Genomic DNA, 5,493 nt, shown 5'->3' with positions numbered 1-5,493 from the left:
GGGCCTCTGACATGATCGTGCCTGTTTTAGGTTGTTCCCACCTTGGGGAATCTTACCTGTCATTGGCTAACCTACCAAGCATCAGGGGCCAGTTATGGATGAAGTTAAGTGGGCAGAGGTGGTGCTCCTGCAAGGGAGGTAAGCTTTATTTCCTTAGTGGCTTCTGGTCCAAAGGTTGCCTACTCAGCCTTAGCCACGGGGGCATTACAGCTTCTGAAACCAGGCAGGGTGGTTCCCAATAGATAATACATTTAATATCCTAAAACTACCTGCTGATTTCTCAAAAGAAACTTTACAGGCAAGAAGGGGATGGAAAGAAGTGTTAAGGCAAGGAGGAACATCCAAGATTACTCTATCCAGCAAAGCTATCATTTAGAATGGAAGGGCAGATAAAGTGCTTCCCAGGTAAGGTCAAGTTAAAGGAATTCAACATCACCAAGCCCTTATTATATGAAATGTTAAAGGGACTTAACTAAGAAAAAGAAGATCAAAACTATGAACAGTAAAATGACAACAAACTCACAACTGAACCTAAAAAACAAAAACAAGCTAAGCAAACAACTAGAACAGGAACAGAACCACAGAAACGGAGATCACATGGAGGATTATCAGTGGGGGGGGGACGGTACAGAGAATAAGAAACATAAATGATAGGTACAAAATAGACAGTGGGAGGTTAAGAATAGTATAGGAAATAGAGAAGCCAAAGAACTTTTATGTACAACCTATGGACCTGAACTAAGGTGGGGAGGAATGCTAGAGGGTGGAGGGATGAAGGGCAGAGGAGGATAAAGGGGAAATAAAATTGGGACAACTGTAGTAGCATAACTAATAAAATATACTTAAAAAAACAGAGTTCTTAGAATAGCACTTGGCACACAGTAAGCATTCCACATAGGATATATGTTACCAGGACCAGAAGTTTTATATGGAAAATGATTGCTTAACATGTAGTTATACGAGAATAAATAAAACTCATATTGTTTTAGAATTTACTCACTTAAAATTTGGAGGAAATATTTTATGTTTCCTAATCAATAAAAATAAAATTTCTGAAAAATACCCAATGAACAATTAATATTTACTAATACAATAATATGTTACATAATTACTACCATTAAGCATAAAAAACAAAATAAATGTAAAAACACTATGCATAATATTGTACATAAGGTAGTGCTTATTATTGTCACATATCTTACTGTATAAAATTTCCCCCTGAATTCAGAGGTTCCCTAGAAAACCTTCCATTGTAGATTATTAGTATTCTAGACCCCCCACTGTAACACAACTCATTAGTACCAAGATCTGTATACTTGTGTTAAATAATTTCCACTGAAAGTTATGTCTCATTGTAAAACTTCTTAGTAATTTATTACTTTGTTTAAGCTATGGGTCAAATAATATTTCCCTGAAAAACAAACAGTATAAGACCAAAAAAGACATTCATTTTCCTCACAAACATCAAGATATTTGTATATTTGTGTTTAGTAAAACAAGTAATTTCCAACATAACATGGCAGTATAATAGGCATAATTGTTTTTCCAGATGTGTGTAAGTTCTGAATCACTAATCATTAGCTCTGCAAGATAAATTCATAAAATCTGGTCTTAAAAAAACACTCTTTTTCAATCTTCTGCATATTTTATGTACATTGTTTTCTCTCATAAATTCCAATTATATTGATACATGAGTATATTCAGCCTCATTTCCTATCTCCTCTTTAAAGTCTAAAATGGATACTTTCAAGTTCAGACAAAGAATAAGAATGTCAGAAAAGGATTAAAAAATGGAGTTTCCAAAACTCTGGAGATTAATAAGAAAAAGATGGGAGAAGAATGGCATGAAAAAGGCGAAAGAGAAACACGGAGTCTAATTAGTGCTGATCTTAATCTGTTTCCTTGTCTGACTACAAACTTTGGAATTGTCTTTGACCTACAGTTATCAGAAGACTTAAATGAGTTCGAGTTCGATATTCAAGATAACTCATTTGCATGGATAACAGCAGACAAGTTGATGTTTGCTGTCTGTTGGGAGCTCAGCTAGAACTCTTTTTTAAGATTATTTATTCATTGATTGATTGATTTCTTAAAAGATTTTATTTATTTATTTTAGAGAGGGAAGGGAGGGAGAAAGAGAGAGAGAAACTTCAATGTGCGGTTACTGGGGGCTGTGGCCTGCAATCCAGGCATGTGCCCTGACTGGGAATCAAACCTGTGACTCTTTGGTTCACAGCCCGAGCTCAATCCACTGAGCTACGCCAGCCAGGGCTTAATTGATTGGTTTTTTAGAGAGGGGAAGGGAGAGAGAAATAGGAGAGAAACATCAATATGTGGTTGCCTCTCGCGCACCCCCTGCTGGGGACCTGGCCTATAGCTCAGGCATGTACCCTAGACCAGAAATCGAACTGGCAATCCTTTGATTTGCAGGCTGGAAGTCAACCACTCAGCCACACCAGCCAGGGCTCAGCTAGAGTTTTGAAGTTTTGACAGTGCCTACACATTTTTTCTGTGGCTTGTTTTTTACAGCATGATGGCTCATCTCCCAAGGGGAGCTTCTCGAGTGCTAAGTGTCCTCAGAACAAGCATTTCAAAAGGCCCAGGTGGAAGCCTGGAAACTTATGTTCTAACCTTGGAAATCCTGAAATATTACTTCCAATGCATTCTATTGACCAAGAAAGTCAAGAGAGAAGATTCAGAGAGAAGAGGGGAACTGGAGTCCATCTCTCAACAGAATATGTAACAAAGAATTTGTAGCTATCCTTTATTCACCACAAATTTGAAAAAAATTCTAAAAATGAAAATCATTCTGAAAAGATTAAGAACTCCATTCAAGGGGCTCACAGAATATTTGACAAAAGGGTAAGAATTAGTGGTGAGCTTTGCAAGCTCAAGCCTCAGCAGGTGCCAGGCCTGTTAGATGCCAGGAGCCGCGGGGGTTGCGGAATAGGATGCTGGAGGCTTCCAGGAGCAGAAACCACAGGCACAGGGCCGCCCAGCCCACCTGTCTCTATTGACAAAAGCCTTTGTCTCACATATCACAGCTGCAGAACCTTGGCCTGAAAATGCTACAGTATATCAGCAGCTGAAAGGGGAGTAAAGTTTGCTTTCTGCCAATGCTGCTTCTCTTGCTGTGCAGGCCTTTTTGCAAATGTGTAATCAGCCAATCAAAGTGGTTTGAATGGTAAATGCAGAATATAGGGCTCCATCTGACAGAGTACCTTTTATTCATGTAGGAAATCAAGTAGTATCAGAACTTGGTCCAATAGTCCAATTCATTAAAACCAAGGGTTATTCTGTTTGTGACAGGCTGCACCCAAAAGCAGAAATGAAAGCCTCCATGGAATTAGTCAACAACATGCCATTGCCTGCAGAGTTGTACTTCTGTGGTGCGATGAAGCCACAGTGGAGGAGATCTCATGTGCTAGGCATGGATTTCCTTACCCTTGGCCTCTGAATTGTATTTTGGGCTATTAGAAACAGTGTGAAATCAAACATGATGAAAGGTATTGGATAAGGTAACAAGACTCTGGACCAGGTCTTAGAAGATGTTGACCAGTGCTGTCAAACTCTTTCTCAAAGTCTGGGAACACAACTGTGTTTCCTCCAGAAGCAGCCTACTAAACCAGAGGCACTGGTGTTTGGCCATTCTGTACCTCATTCTCACCACACAACTGACCAATGATGAGCTTTCTCAGAAGAAGAAAAGCTATAACCACCTCCTTGCATTCTGTAGAAAAATTGAACAACACTATTTTGATGACTGTGGTAAAAGTAGCTCATCCATCAGATTGTTTTTTTTTTTTTTAAGTATTTATTTATTTATTTTTTTAAGATTTCATTTATTTTTAGAGAGGGAAGGGAGGGAGGGAGGGAGGGAGGGAGGGAGGGGGAGAGAGAGACAGACAGACGGACAGACAGACATCAATGTGCGGTTGCTGGGGGTTATGGCCTGCAACCCAGGAATGTACCCTGGCTGGGAATCGAACCTGGGACACTGTGGTTCCCAGCCCGCGCTCAATCCACTGAGCTACGCCAGCCAGGAGATTGTCTTAAAGTTATGTGTTAATTTAGTTATTATATTTTAAAATGTAACTTTTGAAATATGTGTTATTTGAATGATATATCAAAAATTTAAAACCGGAACACTGCTTTTTGAAACCTCAAATTATATAATGTATTCTATACATGTACTTTGTACTGTTGCTTGTGTACACATTGAAGTTATCCTGAATGACTTCATTTGGTATATTATACTCTATATCTTGCAATATTTGTTTTCTTGCATAGAAATAAACTTAAACAACTGTAAAAAATAGTGATCTAGAAGATAGAACTGGAAGAGAATAGTTAGAATATGGATTCCCAAAGATAATAAAAGATAATTTAAAAAAAGATAATGGAGTCCTGGCTGGTGTGGCTCAATGGATTGAGTGCTGGCCTGCGAACCAAAGGGTCAGGGGTTCAATTCCTAATCAGGGTACATGCCTGGGTTGTGGGGCTAGGTCCTCAGTAGGGGGCACCACATGAGAGGCAACCACACATTGATGTTTCTCTCCTTCCCTGTCTAAAAATAAATACATAATCTTTAAAATTTTTGATATTAAATCTTTAAACATTTGATACTAAAAATAATCTTTCAAAATTTAATATTAGAAAAGACAGTGGAAATCAGAAGTTAATGGAATAATTTTTTTCAATCAGCTGAAAGAAAACAGTTACCAAACTTAAATTCTATAATGTTGACATAAGAAATGTCCAAACCTGTAGAAAATTTTTTCTAAGAGTTTATTTGAGCCAAACTAATGATATATGCTGGGGAGCAAGCTATCAAATGCTCTGGAGAATAAAAGTTTTGCAGTTTCCTTTATGCATTTGAGAGTAAGCAGGGAAGAAAGGAAGATTCCATGAAAGTGGGAAAAAACAAGGTGAGGATTGGATTACAGGGTAGCTAACAAGATTATGTGCTCTCTTGAGAGTAGGTATGGTTTGTTTCAAAGGTGCATTAACCTACATGCACAAAATAATGGACAGGACTTGCTTAAAGCAAAGACAAAACTTTTTACTTAAAAAGGTCTGTGGTGGGGCATGACCTGCTCAGTTAAGAATTTATGATTTATTACACTCCCCCCCTTTTTTGTATATAATACTTAGAGAAAATATTCTTCAGGCATGCTTTACATAAACAAAAGTTAAGATAATTCATCAGCAGCAGACCTATAGGAAAGGAAATACTAGCAGGGTGCTCTTTAGGCCAAAAAAGAAAATGGTCCTAAGGAGAAGTTCTCTGATACGAGAAGAAATGAAGAGCACAAAAGTACCAAGTGTGTGAATATATTTCTTGAATGAACATGGACAGTATAACATAATAATGATTTTGAGGGGAGTTCAAAATGTAGAGAAATTGATAATGCTAGCATTTATAACCAGTAAAGGAGGTTAAAGAAAATTAGGTTCTCTGGGGAGAAATTAAAGCATTAATTATCACCAGAA

General features: G+C 37.9%; 1 pseudogene; it reads left to right on the top strand.

Annotated features, from left to right (window-relative positions):
* Positions 1-1,828: 1,828 nt before the first annotated feature.
* On the top strand, positions 1,829-4,690 carry LOC114513806 (annotated as a pseudogene).
* Positions 4,691-5,493: the final 803 nt, after the last annotated feature.

This window comes from Phyllostomus discolor, chromosome 2, assembly GCF_004126475.2.
Source record: "Phyllostomus discolor isolate MPI-MPIP mPhyDis1 chromosome 2, mPhyDis1.pri.v3, whole genome shotgun sequence".
NCBI classification, from domain to species: Eukaryota; Metazoa; Chordata; class Mammalia; order Chiroptera; family Phyllostomidae; genus Phyllostomus; species Phyllostomus discolor.
Note: the sequence above shows the minus strand (reverse complement) of the source record. Positions and strands in the feature narration are given on the sequence as shown.